Here is a 25,788-nt window from a genome sequence, read left to right on the forward strand (position 1 = left end):
TGCTGTCCCAAGGCATTCAGTAGTTATTTTTCTCATTTATTGATTGTAGATTTGTTTTTTCCTTTTTTTAAGTTTTGCTCTGTCTGAGCAGGCGGGCTGTGTGTTCTTTGTTGTTTGCTCATCTGTGGGCACAATACTTTTCACCTCCTTCTCCAATTGGCAGGGTCAGTCACTCAGATATGGTACAGCAGGGTAGGTCTATCTGAAGAGGAATTACTGGGACAGGTTGTTTGTGGGACTTACTACAGCCACCAGGGCAGGTCAGTAATCAGTGCAGGGCAGGTTCCGGTCGGCCGTGCCTGTGCTGCTTGGTGGTGTGATGTTAAGCGCACAGTGCAGGTAGGCAGGGTGTAAGGGGACATTGTTATGTGTGGAGCTAAGATGGATATGGGAGAGTGGACAGAGGAACAGGAGCCAAAAACATACAAACAAACAAAATAGAGTGCTAGGGGGGCTTGCTGTTGGAGTGGAGAGATGAGAGACTATGAAATGGAGAAAAACAAAAACGGGAAGAAGAAGGAAAAAAAAGAGAAGAAAAGTATGAATAAATAAAAATCATAAAGGAAAAAGAACAGCAAAGCTCTCAGGGATCCCACTGGTGCTGCTACAAGGTCTGGGGAAGTTGTTCTTAGGTGTTACAGTATAGCCAGGGTAGAAGGCGTAGAGTTGTTCAGTGACAGGTATTCAGGGAACAGGAAGAGAAGGAAGGTATAGAGAGACGAGATACTGAGTAATGAAGAAAGACAAAAAGGAAAAAAGTGGGAAAAGAAAACAAAACAAAGACCCCCAAAAAACAGAAAAAAAAAAAAAACCCACGGAAAAAGAAATGCCCCCAGGGATCCCTCTGCGCGTCTGCGCAAGCCGAGGGGCTAGGTCCCAAGCTACGCAGCATCGCCCAGCCAGAATGGGCTCCCAACTCAAGAAAAGGAAAAGAAAACAAACAAACAATTCAAAACAAACAAACAAACAAAAGCCCCGGGATCCCACCAGTGCGGCAGCCCGGACCGGGAAGCCATTCCACACTCGAACGGAGTTCTGCAGCCCCTCGGGAAGAAGTAAAGACGGCGAACGGAGCCAGGTATTTGAGCAAAAGGAGAGGGAGGTGGTGAGAGGTAAGGAAGAAATCAACAGAAGTGGGAAAAAGCAACACCAGCAGCCAACAAATGGCACTCAGAGAGCCAGCCAGTGTGGGAGGGTGGAATCCAAGCAGCCAGTGCTTTCCTGGACAAGAGACTGTGGCCGCCGGAAGCAGAGGAGGCTGAGTGGGGGTGAAGAAGGGTGGGGGTGGGAAAGCGTATATCGCAAATTTCCGGTTGTTCTGTCTCCTGCTGGAAGCTCCGTGAAGCTGCTTTCTTATACCGCCTATTTGCTGATCTCCGATAGGAGTCCAAGATGGTGGATCCGTGCAGTGTTAGCTGATTGGGGACCTCTGCATGAATCTCTCCTTGCTGTCTGTTCTCGGTCAGTTTTTTCACTCCACTTGGTGTTTGGCTGAGTTCTTTATCTCTTCATTTGATGTTTGAAGATTGCTGTTTTTTCTGTTTGGCTTAGTTTTTTAGATCTTTGCTGTGCAGGGACGGCGTAGTCCTTCTGCGTAGAGTGCCATTTGCCGGAAATTTGATTAGAGATTTTAAATATTTACTTGGTAGTGCAGCATAATTTAGCACACGTGTTGGAAAGCAGTTTGTATGGTAGCTGATGCCATGTCAGCATTACAAAATATAACTTTCCTCTGTGAATTTTATGTGAAGTTGTAAAAATGAAAGGTTCTCTATCCCCTTTTTCTGATGTGCTAAATTTGTTCTGTTGTAAATCCAGAGAAAATAAATGTTTGTGATATACACACAAGGTTGTTTTGCATAATTACCATATAGTTATTTTAAGAATTCAAGCATTGCTTTTCACCGCCTGCTAATACACAATACCAAAAATAAAATACCTACATTTTGATAATCCATGTCCTCATGAAAGTTATAAATAAAGACATCCAGATATTTGTTCGATGCATGCTATCTGTCCTAAAAAATCAGAACAGCATTCTGAATGTCAAAATACGGAACTACAGGCTATAATAATCAGTCAAGAAACCAATTACTTTGTTCACTCCAAATAATATTTAATTTGTGATCTTGCTATTAATCCTTATTTTTATTTGGTAGCCCGCATTACATAACAGAAAAGAAATAGCTCCAGTTACCTGTTTTCGTGAGAATATTAAAAAAAAAAAGATAATCCAAACTATTAAACACATTGAAAAATGGAAATACGTTTAATTTTGAACTTTTCACCCCTGTGTTTTGAAGGTTTTTCCCACGTGGGTTCATAGTTTGGTACTATACACTAAAAAAAATTAGATTATTTTTACTTCTAGCTCTGACTAAAATTCCCCGTGCAGGTCAGGATTTTGCCTGGTAGTACTTGCTCCCGCAAAATCTTGTGGTACTACAAAATAACATAGAATTATATTTTACAGTACTTTAGTATTTAGTATTTCTATCAACATCCAACTGAAGTGACGGTAAAAATTTCGTATGTCTCCAGACTCTTTGTTCCTTGAAAATCATCTTAATGTGAAAAATGAGTACACACATCCCTTGACATTTACTAAGTATCTACCTACAGTCCCAACTATAACTTGGCTATAGTTCCCAACAGGTTAAGAGGGAATACTGGTATTTTTACCAAAGTGACGTTGGCAGGGAAGCGTATATCGGTCTAAGCGATTTAATGAATCCTCTGAAATTGCATTTAAGGGACTGCGGAAAGTGAGGGAGTCAGGGTCCGGGAGAGAACTGGCGGCGCAGTGCATGCTGGATTCTGTAGTTCCTGCGCGGGAGAGGGAGCCATGTTGCATGGCATACTGGGAGTTGAAGTCCGATAGTTCAACAAGAACTTAAAACAAATAAACCCAAAACCATTGCGGTGGAGTCGATTCCGAGTCATAGCGATCCTACAGGGCAGAACAGAACCGCCCCATAGGGTTTCCAAGGAGCAGCTGGTGGACTCAAACTGCCGACCTTTGGGTTAGCAGCCGAGCTCTTAACCACTGCACCACCAGAGCTCCGACATGAACTTAAGGCAGCCTTAATGTAGTTCCTCTATCAGAGAGATTCTGCTTACAGCTTAACACTTTCCCTTAGTTCTGCCCTTGCCGCACTAGCGGTTTAGAGGTTGGGGTGGCGAACAGGTGGGGGGGGGGGAATCGCTCAACCAAGCGGAAAACGTGATAGACGGTGTTGCTATGGTGGCCACCAATGGAAAGGTCCCAATGCCCGGAAGTGGCTGACCTGCTGGGTTTGAAGGGAAGGCTTCTTACTATGGCGGCCGGGGAGTTTGTGTTGCTTCTGTGGATGCGGAACGGAGATCGAAGCGCCTCAGTGGGTACAGGCTGCTTTGGTGGAGGCCGCTGCTAGAGATGGAGCATTTCTCGGGTCGATGACTCCTGCACATTCCTTACAGTTCTCCAGACCTCCTGTTTAGGTGAGGGGACGACTTGAGGCTAGCACAGTCTGGAGAAGGTTGGGACTTAGTGTCTCTGGTCCCCGAATGACCGGGCTTCTCGGGGCGCAGTCCTTAGTGGAGACTCTGCGTCCAAACCTCTGGGCTCTCTGAGGGTTTTGGCGCCTCCCTCATCTATCCTTTCTGGTGTCATTTCTCTTCTGACTCCTCCTCGCCCCGTCTTGGGCTCCAGCGATAACAAACTGTAAGCCTTCCTGTGGGCAGCTGTTTCCCCTCTCCTGGTGGCTTTTCTTAGGTATTCTAGGCACGACCTTATTGTCTATTCGAGCTCTCGCATCCATATATCCCCTTCCCCATGCCACTGCTCTGTCGCCCCGTTAAATAAATAAATAAATAGAAAACGGATCCCCCAAGATCTCAGTTTCCTCATTTCTAATCCTTTGCCGCACTTTCGGCCTTTGTTCCTGCTTCAGACTGTAACACGCACGTCTGAATATCTTAATGCGATCCCATCCAGACGTTAACTTGACTCACTTTGCTGTATTTGGTTTTTTCTCACCCTCAACCTTCCCACCGCTCTCTCCATATTAGGGCTATTTGGGTTGGAGGTTCAGAATACATTCTTACGTGTAATTGTAAAAATTCCCAGCTCAAGTGATGACTGGTGAATACGGGAGACCTCACTGGTCAACTCAGCATTACTCAATTATTATGTTTATATAAGATTGATTTCTGTTTTTGTTTCATATTGATTATTTTCCCATCAGGGGTTCGATGCTAGCCTAAAACTAGAGGGAATTACCTCATCCTACAGCTCTATGTATCTGAATTACATGAGAATTTTCTTCACTTTTCCTACTCAGACCACATGTCCCCGCTTGGAATTTTTGCAGTGATTTTATGTTAATTGTTAGCAGATAGATACAAGGTAGTGTCTTGCTTGCTTGTAATTTGTAGTTAGATTGAGCCTTTGAAAGTACCCAGAAGGATTGGAAAGGCTTTATAAGGTAAAGTCTGTGTGTTTTCCATGTTACAAATTAATAAAGGTTCTTTCCTGAACTGGAAGAGTTTCTAATTAGTCCAATAAATTAATTCTATATTGGATTATCAGTTCATTCGTTGTAAGATTTTGGGAACTGTTTTAAAGTTAAAGAGTGGCCAATATAAGGAATTGTACAGTTCAGTGAAAAGTTTAAAAACTATTTAACTGGTGCTTTTTTTTTTCTGTAAAATGGGGTCCAAATATATTTAAAAATTTATTTGCAGTAACTGGTTATGAAGTACTTCTAGATATTTTGATAGCTCTGGTAAAACAGCATTGTATACTACTACTGTTTTGTAGATAGAAATCCCTGGCTTTCCGGGACCATGTATGTAACTCAAATGAGTTTGCAGTTTCTCTTTTATTTTGATTATTGCGTTGTTGTTGTATCCCGTTGAATCAGTTCTGACTCATAGTCACCCTATGGGACAGAGCAGAACTCTATGAGATAGAGTTTGCTAGGCTGTAATCTTTATGGGAGCAGATTGCCAGGTCTTTTCTCTTGAGGAGCTGCTGGATGAGTTGAAACCGCCACGCTTTCGGTAGCAACCCAAAACCAAACCCGCTGCTGTAGAGTTGCTTTCCACTCATAGTGACCCTATAGGACAGAATAGAACTGCCCCAAAGGGTTTCCAAGGCTGTAAATCTTTTTTTTTTTAATTGTTGTAGTTTAAGTGAAAGTTTACAATTCAGGTCAGTCTCGCATACAAAAGTTTATACATACTCTGTTATGTGACCCCAATTGCTCTTCCTGTACTGTGACAGCACTCTCCTCCTTTCCACCCCTGATTTCCCATGTCCATTCAACCAGCTCCTGACCTTCTCTGGCTTCTCATCTCACCTCCACGCAGAAGCTGCCCATTTAGTCTCGTGTATCTACTTGAGCTAAGAAGCACACTCTTCACAAGTATCATTTATGTCCCACAGTCCAGTCTAATCTTCGTCTGAAGAGTTGGCCTCGGGAATGGTTTTAGTTCTGGGTTAAAGGAGAGTCCGGGGGCCATGCTTTCCAGGGTCCAAGGCTGTAAATCTTTATGGAAGCAGACTACTACATCCTTCTCCCCAGAGTGGCTGGTAGGTTCGAACTGCCAACTTCTTGGTTAGCAGCCGAGTGCTTTAAATACTATGCCACCAGGACTCCTATTGCACTGTAAAACCAAACCTGTTGCAGTCCAGTCGATTCTGACTCATATCAACCCTATAGGACAGAGTAGTAGAACTGCCCCGTAGGGTTTCCAAGGAGTGGCTCTTGGATTTGAGCTGCAGACTTTTTGGTTAGCAGCCTAGTTCTTAACCACTGTGCCACCAGGGCTCTTATTGCACTATAGAGGTTATAATAGTAAAATTTATCATTTTTAAGCAATCAAGATCTACATATGTCAGCAAAGTACAAATATTAATGCTTGTATCCTGTCAAATTGGGATTTTTCTTAACCTGAAATGGTTTCAGCCATGCTAAAGATTTGGGGCTAAATGTATAGTATTTCAGAATAAATTAACTCATGGAATTCTTTATTGGAAGAATGATAAAGGCTAGACATTACACAAACTCTTTACATTTTTCCTGAGGTTTTATTCACTTAGTAGGCATTTATTGAATATTTCTTACTATTTACTTATTATCACAAAATCAACAAAACATTGAGAGCATTTTCTTGTCCTCAGCTTTGTAGTAGATGCTTTTAAAGCATTATGTTAGTTTATTATAAGAACTCAGTGAACTGTTGAATATTATTTACATTTAGCAGATGAAGAAACTGAAGCTCTGAAGCTCAAAGGATTCAAGTCATTTAGTCTAGTTCTTTTTGACTCTCCCTATCGTATCACAGCTGCAAAGTTTTGTTCTCTACACTGGGATATATACAGAGCACTGAGGAGCCCTGGTGATGCAGTGGTTAAAGTGATCAACTGCTAACCAAAAAGTCTGAAACCACCCGTGGCTCTGTGGGCAAAAGATGTGGCAGTCTGCTTTCGTAGAGATTTACAGCGTTGGAAATCCTGTAGGGTCGCTATAGGGTCTCTATGAGTCAGAATCGACTCGACGGCAGTGAGAATTCAACACATACTTATGGAGCAGCTATTATGTGCCAGATACTCTTCTAGTTGTTGAGGATATAACAGTGAACAAAAGAGACAAAAGTTCCTGCTGTTTAGGGAGCTTACACTCTAGCAGAATGAATGAGATGTAAACCTTGCCTACAAGGAGCAGAAAATAGAACCAATATGCATTAGATTTTATATGAGTGTTTTAGAATGTTAAAGTTAAAAGGAAAGTTTAACTAGGAAGGTTTCGTGAAGATGAGATTTGATCTGGAACTTGAATAGTGGATAGGGATTTGGTAGGTAGAAATTGGGGAGAAAGTAATTGTAGGTTGAGGTGTAAAATGTATTGTTGGGGAGAGAGGTTAGAGGAACAGACAGGTAACTGGACTGATTTGTACCTCTGGCTTCTGACACATAGGTGCACTGCGCTGATTGAATTTGAAGCAAATATTTAAATGAATAAAGCTACTGCAAGAGCTCAAGTGAGAGGCAGTGAGGTTGGGCATAGGAATGAGGGGTACAGTACATACTGGATCTCGAAGTTCTTGTACCAGAGGGGAAGGAGCCATATTGCATGGCATACTGAAGTGGTTACACAGGGAATGGAAAAAAGGATGGATTTCAAGAGCTGTTGTGAAAGAACCAGTAGAACCTGCCTGTTAATTGTGGAGCGCTGGGGGAGGTGGGGAGGGTGGATGGTAGATTTACCTATTTCATTATATCATGATATTTTTTATTCCATGATATACCATTATTTTATGTATGACTAAGAAAGAAAAAGATATTGTCCGTTAAACAAAGATCACCAACCGTAAGATGCATTTCAAAGATCATCATTAAAATGTAAAACTTTGTGACTTAAAATCATGAAATAAGGTACTCCTTATGATAGTTCGTCAGTGTTGTTATAACCAGTTTTCTTTTTGGATTATTTATAAGTTTGTTTCCAATCTTTGACAGTACATTCAGCCATTTAGCACTTATTTATTAATCAGGCGCTGTTCTAGGCCTCGGTGAAATAGTGGTGAGTAGTGAAACCCACCTCCCCCAGCACTCCAGAATTAACGGGCAGGTTCCACTGGTTCTTTCACAACCGCTCTCGAAATCCATTCCTTTCTTCCATTCCCACTGTAACCACTTCAGCTCCCAGCATGGCACGCAACATGGCTCCCTCTCCTCTAGCGCAGGAACTACAGGATTCAGCATGTCCTGCGCCCCCCATTCCTCTCCCCAACCTCATTGCCTTAGTCTCTACTCTCATAGGACTTATTGAGTAACAGGGGAGGCAGACATTAATCAAGTATTTAGTCAAAGAAATTTAAAATTACAACTATGTTAAGTGCTGTAATAAAGGGATTGATGTTATGCAAAGGAAGAACTGATTGTACAGGGAATAGGAGGGTGGATGGGGAGAGGCCTATTAGGAGATTGTTGAAGTAGCCCAGATGAGAGATGATCCTATCTTGGACAAAGTGGTGGTGAAGATGTTGAGATAGAAGTGGATGGATTCCAGAGATGTTTCGCAGGTGGAACTGGGTGATGGATTGGATGGGGGGATGAGGCAGAGGAAAGTGTCATCTATGATGCCCAGGTTTTTGGCGTATATAACTGAATGGATGGTGCAATTCACTGAGAGAACATTGAGTGAAGACCAAGTTTGGGGGTGACGTGCTTTGTTTGTGGCAGCAGCGATCAGGGTTAATTCCTGATTTATTGCTTCTTTTTTTCTTTTATGTCATTTCGTTAAACATATTTGAGGAGTGATATACCTGCAATATGTTTTTCCAGCATTTTTCCCCTTTGGATGAGCAGAGTGAAGTTCTAGACAAAAGCATCTGGAAATATGTTGGCATCTGTTTTGAATCTATATGTAACATTGAATCATATACATGCATAGTGTAATTGAGTAATCCATAATCTGTATTTTCCTTTGAGATTTGACATTAAATTGAGTATCTGGTTAAATTCTGACTTCATGTATTTGGTGCATATGTAAATGTAAATGTACATTAAGGAAAAATGACATCCTTTTGATTTTTCTTTAGAAATATCTCATATGTATAATTTTTGATAGATACTGAATCAATAGAGCAGTTTCTTATTTAAATTTTACATTTCGTAGTAAAGGAGTAGAGTATACACGGTGGTTGAGACCATGGGCTTTGGAGTCAGACTGTCTGAGTTCAAGGTCTGTTTTACTATTTACTAGCAGTATGACCTTGCAGGAGTTATTTAGCCTTTTCAATTTTTATTGTTTATTTATAATGTGAGGATAATAATGGTACCTGCCTTACAGAATTGTGAGGGTTAAATGAGATGCTACATGCCATAGGTTAATGTAATTCCTGGTATAGAGGTTAAGTGTTTACTATTATTATAGTGATATTGGGTCTGAGGTCATCTAGACTGCTATAATATTTTAATTTTAAGGTTCGTTATAACGATTCTCAATTTGAGAAAAGATTTATAGTCATTTTTGAATTTGGAGAAAATATTATATAAGATTGCTTTGCTTATTCGCTGTTGTCCTAGAAGAGTCAGCACGTCTTCTTTCACAGAATGCTCATCAGATATGATTGTTAGTCTGCAGCTATAATAGAAATCTCATGGTGGATTGGTTTGTAATTATTTGTTATTTGTTAGGATGATTGCCTTTATTTTTAGTCAGACCTTTCTGAACTTATAATGGCTTTTAGCCCGTATCGATAAAGTGAAGAAATAGTTAGGCTCTAAGAATTTGGTGTTTGCCTGCTGTACCCCTCACAAGCAAAGTAAGATTAGCAGAGAAAATACTCTCTGAAGGCTTTTGTGAAATCTTAAAAGTTACACATTTCCTTGCAGCTTACCGTGGCATATAGTTGAAAAGTTGCTGTACTCTGTAACGTAAGTTTTTAAAGTTAATGATAAACATATTCTCAAATTCTCTCTTTTTTAAAGTTTCCATCAAGTTTTTATTTTTATTATTGTACTTTAAATGAAGGTTTACAAAACAAACTAGCTTCTCATTAAACAATTAGTACTCATATTGTTTTGTGACATTGGTTACCAACCCCACGACATATCAACACTCTTCCTTCTCGACCTTGGGTTCCCTACTACCAGCTTTCCTGTCTCCTCCTGCTGTCTAGTGCTTGCCCCTGGGCTGTTGTGCCCCTTTAGTCTCGTTTTGTTTCATGGGCCTGTCTAATCTTTGGCTGAAGGGTGAACCTTAGGAGTGACTTCATTTACTGAGCTAAAAGGGTATCCGGGGGCTATACTCTTGGGGTTTCTCCAGTCTCTGTGAGGCCAGTAAGTCTGATCTTTTTTTGTGAGTTAGAATTCTGTTCTACATTTTTCTCCAGCTCTATCCGGGACCCTCTACTGTGATCCCTGCCAGAGCAGTCAGTGGTGGTAGCCAGGCACCATCTAGTTGTACTGGTCTCTGTCTGGTGGAGGCTGTGGTAGTTGTGGTCCATTATCAAATTCTCTTTAATTTAGCCCTGCTAGTTATCATTGAAGGAGCAATGGTGATGCAGTGATTAATCGCTTAGCTGCTAACTGACAGGTTGGAGGTTTGAACTCACCAGCTATTCCATGGGAGAAAGATGTGGCAGTCTGCTTCTGTAAAGATTACAGCCTTGGAAACCCTATGAGACAGTTCTACTCTGCCCTATAGGGTCGCTATGAGTTGGAATCAACTTGTCGGCAACAGGTTTGGTGGTTTTTTGGTTTCATGGCAATACAGAAGATACCGTCAAGTTTCCAATTTAATTAAATCTGTCAAAACCTAAGGAAAAATGAATTCTAAGATTAGTAGTGTAATGGGTAGTGAACTCTGGCTCTCTCTAGAATATCGAATATCGGCTCCACGAAGACAGGGGCTTTTGTCCATTTGCTCATTGTGTTGTGTTCCTAGTGCCCAGAACAGTGCCTGGCACATACTAGACACTCATTAAATACTTGTTAAATGAATTCATGTTCCTATTAAAAAAGGTATCGGTACACACACACACAAACACACAAGAGTTTAGGGTTTGCAATTCATGCTGTCTCAAATGTGTCAGAGACTAATTGTTTTGGTGGCCTTTTGTTATGGATATTACATTTTATTTTAGCCAAGAAGATTAAAGAATAGTGATATGGTGTAAGAAGTATTCTAGAAGCCTACAAGTATACCAAACAGTAATAACTAATATTTGGGCTGAATTTATTTAAATGTTACATTTCATAGTAAATGTATTTTGCAAAGTATTTTCACTTATTTCTAATTTTGTTCTTAAAACAATTGTGTGAGGAGCTCAAGGAACTGAGTCATGTAAGTCATATATGTGGCACACTCACCTCTTCTGACTTCAAGTCTGTGTCTCTCTTCAAAGTCATGCTCTAATAATTATTTAATAATCACTCAAATTTCAAAGTACTTTATAGTTGTTTTTATTATTCTTTAAATTGACTCCTGGTAAGGTAAGCATTTTTTCATATTTTATAGGTGAGAAAAACTAAACCACTATACAGGCTCCTGCATAGTAGGGACAGGCTCAGGCTAGGAAAGTCCAAACTATTTTCATATTGCTGAATTTCCCAACTTCTTTTGGATGAAAAAGACTTTCAGGGGTTCTTAGTATACTGTAGTAGGTTAAATGAATCTGATCAGTTGCTCTGTAGCCAGCTTAACTTCCACCCTAGTTTTACCCCCCAACTTTTTTTCTCTTGAAAGTTTCAAACATATAGATAAGTTGAAATGGTAGTATAACAAATACCTGTATATCCTTCACTTAGAATCACCACTTGTTAACATGATGCCTCATTTGCTCTCTCTCTCTCATACGTACTTTTTTTTTCTTGCTGAATTGTTTGAAAGGTGGCAACGTCGTGACACTTCACTCCTAAATACTTCATCATGCATCTGAGAACTAGAACTTCCTTCTACATAACTATAATGCCATTAGTATACCTTAATAATTTAACCTTGATATGATAATATTGAATGTATATGTTTAAAAATCTAAATTTCCCCAAATGTTCCAGTAATGTCCATTGAAGCTTTTCTTTCTTTCTTTTAAATATGAAATCCAGTTAGGGATTGTGAATTGTATTTAGTTGTCATGTCATTTTTCTTTTATCTAGAAGAGTCCCCGTGTTTTCTTTTCTTTTTGTTGTTCGTGACATTGCCATTTTTGAAGAGTCCAGGCCAGTTGTCTTGTGGACTGCGCACGAAAAGGGTTTGAGTGTTTCCTCGTAAGTAGTTCAGGTGAAGCAGTTTTTTCAAGACTGCTACATAGGTGATGTTGTGAACTTCCCATTTCATCACATCAGGAATAAGGTTTGATGACAGTTTGTTTAATTATTGGTGATGTTAAAATCAGTCACTTAGTTTAGCCAGACTCCTCCATTCTAAAGGTACTTTTTTGCAGTTGTACTTTTAGACCAAGGCAATGTGGATAATCCCGTTTCCCAACAGTTTTTTTTTTTTTTTAATCCAGTGCTTTTAATAGCCATTAGTGAGCCTTGCCTGAATCAGTCATTATATGTTGATTGCCATATAGTGATTTTTCCCAACTCTGTCAGTCCTTCTACATATATTTGCTATCTTCTCTAAAGAAGAGCTTTCCCTCCCCACCGTTTTTATTTTAGTATCTCTCTGTACCCAAGATTAAAAAAAAAAAAAAAATCCAATGTCTTATAATCTGTTACCATCAATTCTTTTTTGATGATTAAATTATCTCAAATTTGGTCAGTGGAAATTCTCTTCAAGCTGATTCCTATGTCCTTTTGATATATCCATATTGGTATTTGAGCACTTTCTTAGTTTTTGGCACAATACAGTGTTCTAAGCTTATCTTGTATTTTCTTTGCTTGAGACTCAAAATCAGCCATTTTATAATGAAGTCCTGATATATTTTGGTGGGTAATGGTACTTAGAAACCAAGATCTGGGCATTGAATATGTTAATTTCTCTTTAAGTGGGCAGAGATAGGAAATATATATATATGAAACCATGAGTTTATAGAATATCTCCAATTCAAATTCAGTGTCATAGAGTTCTTCACCTTCCCCCAATTCATACTTCTATCTCCCTTTTCTCATAGGGAGGATTCTGATTCTCATCCATATCAATATATTTACTCGTATAATCTATCCTACAACACACATAAATAAATTTTGGAATTACTAGGTCAGTGTTAACTTTCAACAACAAATCTGCCAAGTGGAGTTTGTTTTTTTTTGCTATTTTATGTCCTTAGAATATATCCTTGGAAACTCTATGGGGCAGTTCTGCTCTGTCCTATAGGGTCGCTATGAGTCAGAATCTACTCGATGGCAATGGGCAGAAGGTAAAGGTATATAGTCAGAGTAGCTGTTCAAAATTATTTGAATTATTTTTTCTGTGTAATTATGTTATCAATTTAAAATATAGTTAGGTTCTTGCTAAACTACTTTTTAATAAACTCTGTAAAATCAGTATTCTGTAAAACTACTAAAGTAGACATAATAATTTAAAACATAGTTATGGAACACTCTAGAACAGTTTTATCAGGTAGAGAATATGAAGTTTTAAATATTGGAAGGCTTAAGCTTATAGCTCTGTTTTCAACTTGATGTGATATTAGTTAAAATTGGAATAATGAAAAAAATGACATCAAACAATTCCATTTGTAAGCCAAAACAGTTGTGTTTGTGAACATTTTATACAATGCTCATTTTTTCACTGATGATACAATTCAAGCATTAATCTTTAACAATAGACACAATTGTTGAAGCTAGTTTAACTCATTCACAAGCAATATGTTTAATGTTTTCCTTTATTTACACCCAGAATAGAAAGATTTGTTATTTTTATGTCCTTGTGTTTTGTATTTAAAGAACGCCAGTTGTGACCATGTATTACCCTGTGATATTATTCATGTGTGAATACTCTCCTTGGAAAGGAGAACAATGTTTCTCTTAATAGTCATAACACTTTATATCTCCATTGTGAGACATAGCCACCTTTGGTCTTGTGTTCAGGTTATTCATAAACATTGTCTATCAGAATGTAAGATTAATGAGGGCAAGGACTGGGTTTCATGGCTCTTATAATCTCTTATACTGTCTTGCCGGAGTAACCACTCAAATACTTGATAAATGAGTAAATGGAATATTTTGTGTTTAAATGACATGCAGTTGCCAGTCTCAATAATATGAATATACCTTTTTCTTGGCAACAAGTGGGACTTGAAAAAGATTTTATCCATATTTACTGGTTACAAACTTCAAAATCACTGTTTCAAACTGAATTTCCCATCTTTAGCCTTCTCCTCAGGTACCCTGTTTCTGTTAATGAAACCATCATCCTCCTAAACACCAGTCCTGAAATCTCAGAGTGACTCCAATTGCCTCTCCCATGTAGGGGCTTAACGTATTCATGTATTTGTGTGATGTTGCTGGTTCTGCCACCTCAGCTTGTTGCTTATATCTCCTCTTTTCTAATGCCTTTACCAGTACTCTGACTGAGGCCCACATTACCACTCATGTAACTGTCTTCTGAATAGTTGAAGGAATTGGGGATATATAATGTGGAAAAGGGAGCCCTTGTGCACAGTGGTTGAGCACTTGGCAGCTATCCGAAAGGTCAGAGTTTCGAAGCTACCAGCCGCTCTGTGGCAGAAAGACTTGGCAATGTGCTTCTGTCAAGATTAGAGCGTTGGAAACCCTTTGGGGCAGTTCTCCTCTGTCCTATAGGATTGTTATGAGTTGGCAACGGGTTTGGTTTTTTTTTTTTTTGGTTTTATGTGGAAAAGAAGATTTGGGAGATGAGGGCGTATGTCTTTATCTGATGGGCTATCAAATGGAAGAGGGATTATTAGTTTCATAGGGCACAACCAGGATCAGTTATTGGTAATTAGCGGGAGACAGAGTTTTGGTTCCATATATTGTAATGGTATACTTGTTTAAAATTAACAGGTGTCAGGTAGTTATGTGAATACTGTAAAAGTTACGCTAGTAGAAAACAAACAGCTTAAAACATTATCAGGCTTTAAAACTTATAGCTGTATTTTCTACTCAGTACCATACTGATTAAGTACTGAGCTTCCTGCTGTAGAAACGTTCAGTCAGAGGCAAGGTGGCGGTACTTGTCAGGGATGTTGTAAAGGAGATCTTGCTACTGTACGAGTAGCTGACCTCGATTATTGATTAGTGAGTCTGAACGAGAGAGCAGATCAGATTTGTGGGAACAGGGGTGATGTTTTTTAAATTTACACATTTTCCTTCCCTTCCCCTCCCCACTCCAAGCAAGTAGGGTATGAGGGATTGCTAATAGATTAGAATGTATTGTGTGAGGGAATGGTGTGAATGTAAAGTAAAGGTCTATTGTTTATATTAATACTTACTGGTTACTAGATGCTTTGTAATTTCCCTATCGATAACGGAGATTCTGACGTTCTTCAGTTCTTGCAGGGGTTAGTTTATTTTGTTGATTAAATGGTTTGGCCTAATATGTTACTTCTCAAATGTAGACTGCATGTTTAACAGCTTCCTCCTCAAAAAGTTGCATTTAAAGTATAGAGGCTCCAAACATTCATAGTTACTGTGGACTCATCAGAGATTATTAAGGTCCTGGAATAATGAAGACTTCTTTATTAAACTATAAACTCGTTGCTGTCCAGTTGATTCTGACTCATAGCGACACTTATAGGACAGAATAGAACTGCCCCATAGGATTTCTAAGTCTGTAATCTTTATGGAAGCAGATGGCTACATCTTTCTCCCGTGGAGTGGTTGGTGAGTTCAAACTGCCGACCTTTCAGTTAGCAGCCGAGTGCTTAACCACTGTACCACTATGGCTCCTTTATTAATCTATAGTAAATATCTTATGTTCTTAGAGATAAAATCAAGCAATGCTTAATACAGCCTATCTACCATTAATAATTCTTATTGTGGTCTTTAAGTAAGTGATTGAGGTCATTTAAATGCCTCATATACCATTTATGTTGGTTATGATGATGAGTTTACATAGCCTGTGAACATGTAGTACTCGTTCTTGCACAAGTGGAGGTTTCTACCTAAGGAACTTGATACAAGTCAGGTGTGAGGGTAAATACATAGTTCTGTCTGCTCAATACTTAGTTTCTTCCATATATGTATTATGTTTTAGATTTAAGAGAATGCATACATAGTATGTTTTATTTAAATCGTTACTATAAAGAAGCTATGTATTGATTTAATGAGCCCTGGTGGTACAATGGTTAAGCACTCAGTTGCGAACCAGAAGGTTGGAGGTTCAAATCCACCAGCTGCTCCACGGGAGGAGAAAGATGTGGCAGTCTGCTCCCGTAAGATTTACAGCCTTGGAAACCCTATGGGGCAGTTCTACTCTGTCCTGTAGGGTTGCTATGAGTCAGAATGGACTCCCACGGCAATGGGTTTTTTGGTTTGGTGTATTGATTTAGTGTTTTAAACTAAGAATGTGATCCCGAGGACTCCTAAGAATGGTTATAGGATGTATCTTTGAGGCAAAACTACCCTGTGAAGTCTTTTTGCTATCAGCCCTTTATGCCTCTTCACTTAGTTTCTGAATGTACATGCCCTTATTATGTTGCTGTTACTTTTTTGAATCATTTTGTCATCATCTCTTACTGCCATATTATCTTGTCTAACCCTTAGCTTCTAAAAGGGGAAATTAAATGTCACCATTGCTCTCCCCTTCTTCATATTTGCCTTTTATTTTTTCCTAAATAAGTAGGTAGTCCTTAGGCTTTTTTTCGGGAGGGTTTACAAACTGAACATTTTTAGAGCACTATGTTAGAAGATTGGTAGGTACAGGAAAAGAGGGGGATAGAAACGGAAACAATAATTGATGTTTATGCAAGCAAAGAACTAAGATGGAGAGATGAAATAAAAGAGCAGAGATAAGACAGTCCAAGGTATTGAGAGACCTTCACGATTGGAGGAGGGATTAATACTTGTTACTAAAATTGCAAGCAAGTAGAAAAGGTTATAGTAGATGAAGAATTTAGGGCAGACTTCACAGTTCATTTTATTTGATGACTTAGCTAAAAGCACATCAAAAATTCTAAATCAATATCTATATTTCATCTTGCTGCAGAATGCCGTTGGAAGATGCCCAAGCATAAGCCAATCTCGGAAGTCTGCAGTGTTTTTGTCTAGCAACTGAGATGTATCCTGTAGAATCATTTCTTAAAGATTTGTCTGTCAAGAACTTTTATTTGGCTTTAAATCTTAAGTGGGTAAAATATTCTATTGCCATATGGGAGAGGCTGATTACCTTCACCTGCCCTTCAAGGTGTAACGATTTGAGTATCCTTTACATTTATCTATTTGTAATTTATTGACTCTCTTAATGTGTGATTATGGTTAGAAACTGACTCTCTAAAAATGACATCTGGGTCTCAATTGATGATTTTCATATCTCATGTTGTAGCTCTGCTGTCCAAAAGAACTCTGCTTAGTCTTTACACTTCTTCCCACATCATTAACAATGAAGTTAGGAATAAACCACACCTAGTGGCTTTATCTGTATTTACTGAGATAGAATAAAAGGATTTCCTCCTCTTTCATGCTATTAACTTCTAATTAAAAATGGATTCATCAAACCATAAATAATTAACAGAAATAGGGAGATGGTGGATGGTAAGATATGTTGTAGTATACATTAGTAGAGAAGTCTGCTTGAAAAAAAGTAATTTCTCTAAAGTTTTAAAAAGTAAACCATAAATTCCTTGTAAAAAATGATTTGGAGATTGTGAAGAATGTTATTTTGATGGTTTTCTAGACTAAGGTTCTGATGACACTATATAGAGTAAGCAAGAATTTTGGCATAGCAGTTTGTTCAATGGGGGAAATCAAAGATATTTTAGGTACTAGAGGAGATTGAAATATACTAGATAATGGCTGAATCACTTCATTTTATGCTTTGTAGACAAATGAATTTTAATTCTTAATTTTTTTTAAATTAGGGAAGCTTTTGGAAGGGGAGTCTGTAGCTGAGGATAGTTTAGTATTTTGCAATGAGACTTTTAAAGTTCATTGTGGTTTCTTCATTGTGTTTTCTGCTCATTTGCAGTTAAGCTAAAAGTACTATTTGTCTTGCCTTTCTTTGGCTCATGTCACAAATACAAAGAAAATATTTTAATATACTGAATAGAATCAAACAATAATCTATTTTTCCTCCTTTCAGATCTCAACACACTTACTTTAAGGAGAAACGAAAATTATGAATTAACAAGAGGTATTATCCTCCAAGTCATTTTATTTAGTGAAAGCTGCCCTGGGGGATTAAATTGAGGAAATTAAGTTTTCATCATGCCTAAATAGCTGAATCTCATGAGAGCCACAGGAATAGAGTTATTTATCCTAAAAAGGGGAAAACACTTTTGTCTCAGCATTTTTATTTTTATCTATAGGCTTAATGTTTAAGAATTTTGCAATAGTATGTCTTTTCTTTAGATTTCTTAGTCAAGCAGTTTGGGTTGTATGGTTAGAGTTAGCATAACCTGGGCATCAGTTTTTCATTTGGACAAATTAATTATGAATAATTTGTTATTATTCTTAAAAAGGCTCAATGTAAGCAATTTAATTAATAAACAATTTAATAGTAAGATAAGTAATTAAGAAGAAAGTAAAAATAGAGGTTTCACATCTGAAATTTTTAACATTTTGTAACACTGTGGACTTCTAAACATTGTTTTATGTGTGTATGTATGTATGTGTGTGGGCACATGTGCATATGTGTGCACATGTATATACATGCGTATTCATTCTTAAGTTATTCATGTTCTCTTTTTTTCACTCTGTGTCCTGGATTTTTTTTTAATAGTGATAGAATATAGATCTATACTATCTTAATATGTATATGCCATAATTTAGTCATCAACAAATATTTTTGTGTCAGTTATATGTCAGTGTGATTGTTGTTAGGTGCCATCGAGTTGGTTCTGTCTCACAGCGACCCTATGTACAACAGAATGAAACACTTTTATTTTTTTAATTGCTTGCCTTATTTTCCATTTGTGTTTTTTTTTTCCTTATTAATTTATAAGAGCTCTTTGTATATCAGGGAAATGAACCCTTTTTCTATATAATACGTATTTAATTTTTTCCTTAGTTGATGGATTGTAACTCAACCTTGTTAATGCTCTCTTCTTTCTGTACAGAAGTTTTCCTTTTCATGTAATCACATTTTTTTTTTCTTTCTGAATTCTGGTTTTGCTTAATGCTTCCTGTTGCCATTGACTTGATTCCCACTCATGGAGACTTCATGTGTTACAGAGATCTGAACTCTGTAGGGCATTCTTGGCGGTAATCTTTATGGAAGCTGGTTGCCAGGCCTTTCTCTTATGGTGCCATTGGGTTCGAACCTCCAACCTTTCATTTAGTAGCTGAGAATAACCGTTTCAGCCACTCAGGAACCTCTGCATTTTGCTTAGAAAGGCCTTTTCCACCCCAGGATTGTTTAAAAAAATTTAATCTGTGCTTCCTTGGTGTATGTGTTTGCATTTAAATCTTTGATTTGTCTAAAATTCATAATGTATGAGGTAGTCATCCAGCTTTATTTTTCAAACTGGCTAGCTTATTCTAGCACTGTTTATTGACTTACCCATCTTTTCTCACTGATGTGAAATATCTCTCATATCAGGTAGTAAATTCTCAAATATGCTTGAGTTTATTTCTGTACTCCCTATTATGTTTTATTCAGTGTCATCCTGCCTAATAAGAATAGTAAAATTTACAAAGTACTGAACTTTAATTATGTAGTTTTATAATGTGATTTAATATTCAGTAAGACAAATCATTACCTCATTAGGAATTTTTTGTTATTCCTTTTTAAAGTGTTACAATTTTATAATATTTCCAACATGGTTTAAGGGATCACCTTTCAAAAACTCCTCTGGTTGCACTAAACTTACATTTTTTAGAAACAGTCATTTAAATTTTTGTTAGAGAAGTAAAGTGGGTTTGTTTCAGTGTTTAATTTCAATTTCAATTATATGAAAAGTAATGATATGAATTATTAAACTAGCAACAGCTTGATCTTATGATAATTTTATTTTCTCCTCTTGTATGTAACAATGATAATTTCTTCCAGACTGGTCAATGACATGTTCCAAAAAGTATTGGAAATTTTGGGAATGAAGTTATTCTGAATAAATAGTCTAAGTAACAGGAGTTTCAAATAAAAATAACAGTAAAGGAACAACTCAACAATTTATTCCACTCTAAATGCCTCAGAATATTTATCGTATTAATTTCTGCATCTGTCATAACATTTTATCTTGCTTATTTATTTGGAGTCCCTGGGTGGCACAAACGGTTAACCACTTGACTACTAACTGAAAGGTTGATAGTTCGAATCCACCCAGGGGCACATTTACTTAGGAGTCAGTATCAAGCATAAACTTTCCACGTAAAATGTCTAATTGCTCACTGTCTTCATTTTTCTCCACCCACTTTAGGGACAACTTGACTTCCACGCCTTTGCTAAGGACTGTCCAGAGTGTCACCTAGTGACTGGTATTAGAAACTGTCTGAACCGAAGTCTTCCCTGTGACCTGCTTTCTTTCTGACTGAGGAAAACCATACATGCATGTACATTCTCTTATTTTGAAAATTTTGGATTTAGAAGATTCCAGGTTGGTAGCTTTCTTTTTAAAAATTAAAGTAAAGTGTATATGTAACAACATTTGCCAGTTCAACAATTTTTACATGTACCATTAACATTGATTACATTCATCATGTTGTGCAACCATCACCACTATCCTTTTCCAAATTATTCCACCACCATTAACAGGAACTCAGTGCCACCTAAGCAGTGACTCCCCTTTTCCCCTTTCCTCCCACCCCTAGTAACCACTAGTAAACAGTGGTCTCTATGTATTTGTCAAGGTTGGTGGCTTTTTAAAAATAAACTTTTTAAATTCTAAAAATAATATATTCTTTGTATAAGATTTGGAAAATGTGCAATCCCAATATAAAAATAACCACACACAATCTGGTACCCAGAGAAACTATTGTTAACATTTTGGTGTACTTTCTAACTCTTCTCCCCACTTCGCATCAAGCCAGTGTCATATGATACATAAGAGTTTTGAATTCTGCATAATGTTTCCCTATTTTCACAAACTCTTTGAAACATTTAAAATATATAATCCATAATGGAGATGATATATAATTCACACATTTTATGAAACCTTTCCCTTCTTACTTTTCCAGATTTTGCTAAAATTGTGTATGTAGTTTTCTTTTTTTACTGTTGTGCTTTAAGTGAAAGTTTACAGTTCACGTTACTCTCCCATACAAAAATTTATACATACATTGTTATGTGACCCTAGTTGCTCTCCCTATACTGTGACAACACACTCCTCCTTTCTACCCCAAATTTCCCGTGTCCATTCAACCAACTCCTGACTTTCTCTGCCTTCTCATCTCACCTCTGGACAGTAGCTGCCTGTTTAGTCTCATGTATCTACTTGAGCTAAGAGGCACAGTCTTCACAAGTATCATTTTATGTTCCATAGTCCAGTCTAATCTTTGAAGAGTTGACCTTGGGAATGGTTTTAGTTTTGGGCTAACAGAGTCCAGGCGCCATGTCTTCCGGGGTCCCTCCAGTCTCAATCAAACCATTAAGTCTGGTCTTTTTACTAGAATTTGAGTTCTGCATCCCACTTTTCTCCTGATCCATCAGGAACTCTCTGTTGTGTTCCCTGTCAGGGCAGTCATTGGTGGTAGCCGGGCACCATCTAGTTCTTCTGGTCTCAGGCTGATGAAGTCTCTGGTTTATGTGGCCCTTTCTGTCTCTTGGGCTAATACTTTCTTTGTGTCTTTGGTGTTCTTCATTCCCCTTTACTCCAGGTGGCTGGAACCAATTGATGCATCTTAGATGGCCACTTGCTAGCTTTCAAGACCCCAGGTGCCACTCACCAAAGTAGGATGCAGAACGTTATCTTAATAAGCTTTGTTATGCCAGTTGACTTACATGTACCCTGAAAGCATGGTCCCCAGATGCCTACCCCTGCTACTCTGTTCCTCAGGGTGTTTGATTGTATTCAGGAAACTTGTTAGCTTTGGTTTAGTCCAGTTGTGCTGACTTCCCCTGTAGTGTGTGCTGTCCTTCCTTTCACCTAAGATGATACTTGTCTACTATCTAGTTAGTGAATATCCCTCCCCCTCACTCCCCACCCTCCTTACCATCAAAGAATGTTTTCTTCTGTGTTTAACCCTTTTCTTGAGTTCTTATAATAGTGGTCTTATATAATATTTGTCCTTCTGTGACTGACTAAATTCACTCAGCATAATGACCTCCAGCTTCCTCCATGTTATGTTTCACAGATTTATCGTTGTTCTTTATTCGTTGCGTAGTATTTCATTGTGTGGATATACCATAATTTGTTTATCCATTTGTCTGTTGATGGGCACTATCTCAGTCATCTAGTGCTGCCATAACAGAAATACCACAAGTGGATGGTTTTAACAAAGAGAAATTTATTTCCTCACAGTCAAAGTAGGCTAAATGTTCAAATTCAGGGTGTCAGCTCCAGGGGAAGGCTTTTTCTCTCTGTCGGCCTTCTTCTCTTTGGTGTTGCCCTGGACTAGGAGCTTCTTGGCGCGGGGACCCCAGTCCAAAGGATGCACTCTGCTCCTGGCACTGCTTTCTTGATGGTATGAGGTCCCCCTGTCTCACTGCTCACTTCTGTCTTTTATATCTCAAGAGATTGCCTCAGGACACAATCCAGTCTTGTGGATCAGGTCTGGCCTTACTAACACAACTGCCACCGATCCTCCCTCATTAACATCATACAGGCAGGTTTACAACATACAGGAAAATCACACAGTACCAGGAATCATGGCCTAGCCAAATTGATACACACATTTTTTGGGAGACATAATTCAAACCATGACAGGCACCTAGGTTGTTTCCATCTTTTTGCTGTTGTGAACAGTGCTGCAGTGAACATGGATGTGTGTATATCTATTCATGTGATGGCTCTTCTTTCTCTAGGATATATTCCAAGGAATGGGATAGCTGGATCCTGTGGTACTTCTATTTGTAGCTTTTTAAGGAAGTGCCAAATTGATTTCCAAAGTGGTTGAACCATTTTACACTTCCACCAACAGTGTGTAAGTGTTCCACTCTCTCCACAACCTCTCCAGCATTTATTATTTTGTGTTTTTTGGATTATTGCTAGCCTTGTTGGAGTGAGATGATACCTCATTGTAGTTTTGATCTGCATTTCTCTAATGGCTAATGATCATGAACATATCTTCATGTGTCTGTTAGCCGCCTGAATGTCTTCTTTGGTGAAGTGCCTGTTCCTATCCTTTACCCATTTTTTTGGGTTATTTGTCGTTTTGTTGTTGAGGTTTTGCAGTATCTTGTAGATTTTAGAGATTAGACGCTGATTGGATTGGTTGTAGCCAAAAATTTTTTCCTAGTCAGTAGGTTGTCTTTTTACACTTTTGGTGAAGTCTTTTGATGAGCATAAGTGTTTGATTTTTAGGAGCTCCCAGTTATCTAGTTTCTTTTCTGGTGTTTGTGCGTTTTTACTTATGCTTTGTATTCGGTTTATGCCATATATTAGGGTTCCTAGCATTGTCCCTGTTTTTTCTTCCATAATCTTTATCGTTTTCAATTTTATCTTTAGGTCTTTGATCCATTCTGAGTTAGTTTTTGTGCATGGTGTAAAGTATGAGTCTTGTTTCAGTTTTTTGCAGATGGATATCTAGTTATACCAGCACCGTTTGTTAAAGAGACTGTCTTTTGCCCAATTAACGGACTTTGGGCGTTTGTCAAATATCAGCTGCTCATAGATGGATGAATTTATGTCTGGATTCTCAACTCTGTTCCATTGGTCTATGTATCTGTTGTTGTACCAGTACCAGGCTGTTTTGACTACTGTGGCGGTATAATAGGTTTTAAAATCAGGTAGTGTGGGGTCTCCTACTTGTTCTTCTTCAGTAATGCTTTACTTATTTGTGGCCTCTTTTCTTTCCATATGAAATGGTGACTTGTTTCTCCATCTCATTAAAAAATGCTGTTGGAATTTGGATCGGGATTGCATTGTATCTATAGATCGCTTTAGGTAGAATTGACATTTTCACAACGTTGAATCTTCCTATCCATGAGCAGTCTATGTTTTTCGACTTATGCAGGTCTCTTTTGGTTTCTTGCTGTAGTGTCTTGTAGTTTTCATTGTATAGGTCCTTTACGTCTCTGGTTAGATTTATTCCTAAGTTATTTTATCTTCTTGGGGGCTATTATAAATGGTATTGATTTGGTGATTTCCTCTTCGAGGTTCTCTTTGTTGGTGTAAAGGAATCCAACGGATTTTTGTATGTTTATCTTGTATCCTGATAGTTTGCTGAAATCCTCTATTATTTCCAGTAGTTTTCTTGTGGATTCTTTGCGGTTTTCTGTGTATAAGATCATATCATCTGCAAATGGAGATACTTTGACTTCTTCCCTACCAATTTGTGTGCCCTTTATTTGTTTTTCTAGCCTAATTGCTCTGGCTAGGACCTCCAGCACAGTGTTGAATAAGAGTGGTGGTAAAGGGCTTCCTTGTCTGATTCCTGTTCTTCAGGGGAATGCTTTCAGACTGTCTTCATTTAGGATGATGTTGGCTGTTGCCTTTGTGTAAATGGCCTTTATTATGTTGAGGAATTTCCCCTCTATTCCTATTTTGTTGAGAGTTTTTATCACAAATTGGTGTTGGGCTTTGTCAAATGCCATTTCTGCATCAATTGATAAGATCATGTGGTTCTTGTCTTTTGTTTTATTTATGTGATGGATTACATTGATTGTTGTTCTAATGTTGAAACATCTCTGCATACCTGGTATAAATCTCACTCGTCATGGTGAGTTATTTTTTTGGTATGTTGATGAAATCTATTGGCTAGATTTTTGTTGAGGATTTTTGCGTCAGCGTTCATGAGGAATATTGGTCTGTAATTTTCTTTTGTTGTGGTGTCTTTACCTGGTTTTGGTATCAGGGTTATGCTGGCTTCATAGAATTCCATCCTTTTCTATGCTCTGAAATACCTTTAGTAGTAGCGGTGTTAACTCTTCTCTGAAACTTTGTTAGAATTCTCCCGGGAAACCATCCGGGCCAAGGCTGTTTTTTTGTTGGGAGTTTTTAAATTACCATTTCAATCTCTTCTTTTGTTATAGGTTTATTTAGTTGTTCTACCTCTGTTTGTGTTAGTTTAGGTAGGTAGTGAGTTTCTAGTAATTTGTCCATTTCTTCTAGGTTTTCAAATTTGTTAGAGTACCATTTTTCATAGTATTCTGTTGTGATTCTTTTAATTTCAGTTGGGTCTGTTGTAATATCACCCATATCATTTCTTATATGGGTTATTTACTTCCTCTCCTGTTTTTCTTTTGTCATTTTGGCCAATAGTTTATCAATTTTGTTGATCTTTTCAAAAAACCAGCTTTTGATCCTGTTAACTCTTTCAATTGTCTTTCTGTTCTCTATTTCATTTAATTGTGCTCTAATTCTTAATATTTCCTTTCTTCTGGCCCCTGAGAGCTTCTTTTGCTGCTCTTTCTAGTTGTTCAAGTTGTACGGTTTATGTTTTAATTTTGGCCCTTCTTTTTGGATGTGTGCATTTATTGCTATAAACTGACCTGAGAGCACTGCTTTGCTGTGTCCCAAAGGTTCTGGTAGGATGTGTTGTCATTCTTATTTGATTCTATGAATTTCTTTATTCCATCTTTAATTTCTTCTATAACCCAGTAGTTTTTGAGCAAGGTGTTGTTCAGTTTCCACGTGTTTGAGTTTTTTTCCTTGCTTTTTCTGTTACTGATTTCTAGTTTTATGGCTTTATGGTCCGAAAACATGCTTGCTTTATGGTCTAATATGTGATCTATTCTGAATGTTCCATATGTGTTGGAAAAGAAAGTATACTTGGCTGCTGTTGGGTAGAGTGTTCAGAATATGTCCATGAGATCAAGTCAGATGATTGTAGCATTTACATCCTCCGTGTCTTTATTGAGCTTCTTTCTGGATGTTCTGTCCTTCACCGAAAGTGGTGTGTTGAAGTCTCCTACTATTATTGTGGAGCTGTCTATGTCTCCTTTTTTCAATGCTATTAGAGTTTGTTTTATGTGTTTTGGAGCCCTGTCATTGGGTACATAAATATTTATTATAGTTATGTCCTCCTGGTGTATTGACCCTTTAATCATTATATAGTGCCCTTCCTTATCCTTTGTGGTGGATTTTACTTTAAAGTCTATTTTGTTAGAGATTAATATTGCCACTCCTGCT

General features: G+C 38.0%; 1 protein-coding gene across 1 annotated transcript in view; it reads left to right on the forward strand.

The window, feature by feature from the left end:
* Nucleotides 1-3,289: 3,289 nt before the first annotated feature.
* The window catches only part of ATG4C (autophagy related 4C cysteine peptidase), a 132,226-nt gene continuing 109,727 nt past the window's right edge, over nucleotides 3,290-25,788 (forward strand). Inside the window, exons 1-2 of the mRNA XM_004369009.2 lie at nucleotides 3,290-3,480; nucleotides 19,978-20,154. The gene's annotated coding sequence lies outside the window, so the exon portion shown is untranslated. The remainder of the gene's footprint in view (nucleotides 3,481-19,977; nucleotides 20,155-25,788) is intronic.

The sequence above is a fragment of the Trichechus manatus genome, unplaced genomic scaffold (genome assembly GCF_000243295.1).
Source record: "Trichechus manatus latirostris isolate Lorelei unplaced genomic scaffold, TriManLat1.0 scaffold00003, whole genome shotgun sequence".
Classification (NCBI taxonomy): Eukaryota; Metazoa; Chordata; class Mammalia; order Sirenia; family Trichechidae; genus Trichechus; species Trichechus manatus.